Genomic DNA, 1,149 nt, shown 5'->3' on the forward strand with positions numbered 1-1,149 from the left:
CGTACCCGTTCTATGAACAGGAAAATAATGTCTTCTAGACAAAAATCAATGTCGCGATGTAAATAAAAATGTCAATACTGCAGTAATTTAAAGTTATTTGATTAAAGCAGATGTTTCTATTTTATACCTGAAAAAATAGGAATTTTCAAAAGTTAAACTTACCTATAACTAATGTACATCGTCCAAAACCTCTGGATGTACAACATTCCTGTTTTTACTGTTGGGTGCCAAGATGTGAACAGCATCTTTATGATATCTATAGTTCGGGACATGGCTACCAACAACATTCCATGTGAAAATACTGTGCCGATGAGATCTAGGCCAACTGTACGAAGAAACTGTTCCTTAGCTTTATTAATTGTAATGGCAAAGCATGGTCTGAGGGGGAATTGCTTTCGTTTGAATATGAAAGGTACTCCACTGTCTGTTGGTTGAAGCATAATTCGAGGAATCCATTGTTTTTCATTTTTGTATGGTCCAGAAAAAATTTCAACCCCAATGACGTTTGGCATGGTTTGTGTTACAACACATCTTGTACCATTCATTAATTTTTGTGGGTTAAGAGAGCGGAGGACCATTACGGGAATACCAGTTTTTAATTTCAGAACATGGGGTGGAAGGTCGGCCAGTTGAATGGAGTTCAGGAATTCCACAGGGTAGTGGGGTACATCGTCCTCTTTGAGTGCAGTATTTACAGACTGATAGACTTTCGGTGTAGACGACATCAAGTCAATGAGTGTGTTGTTAATTGTTTTGATTGTTTCATTTAAAGGAGCTAGTATGGCCCTATCTGACAGCCATTGCAAATTTTCTAAATTGTCTGCAAAATCGGGAAAAACTTGGTTGATGAGGTTTTCAATAGAAGTAAAAACTTTTCCAAGTCCGAGAACGCTGATTATGTCTGGTTCAACAAGAACTGATTTCCTTCCGTTTACAATGTGTACAAACATACGCACACACATACACAAACACATCAGAATGCACACATACACACACATACACACACATGCACACTCATACACACACAAACACACATAAGCAACTACAACACACGCCCACAACAAACAAAACACACACACACACACACACACACACACACACACACGCACATACATACACGTAAACACACGCGAGCACGCGCACGTACAG

Source organism: Aplysia californica, unplaced genomic scaffold, assembly GCF_000002075.1.
Source record: "Aplysia californica isolate F4 #8 unplaced genomic scaffold, AplCal3.0 scaffold03218, whole genome shotgun sequence".
NCBI classification, from domain to species: domain Eukaryota; kingdom Metazoa; phylum Mollusca; class Gastropoda; order Aplysiida; family Aplysiidae; genus Aplysia; species Aplysia californica.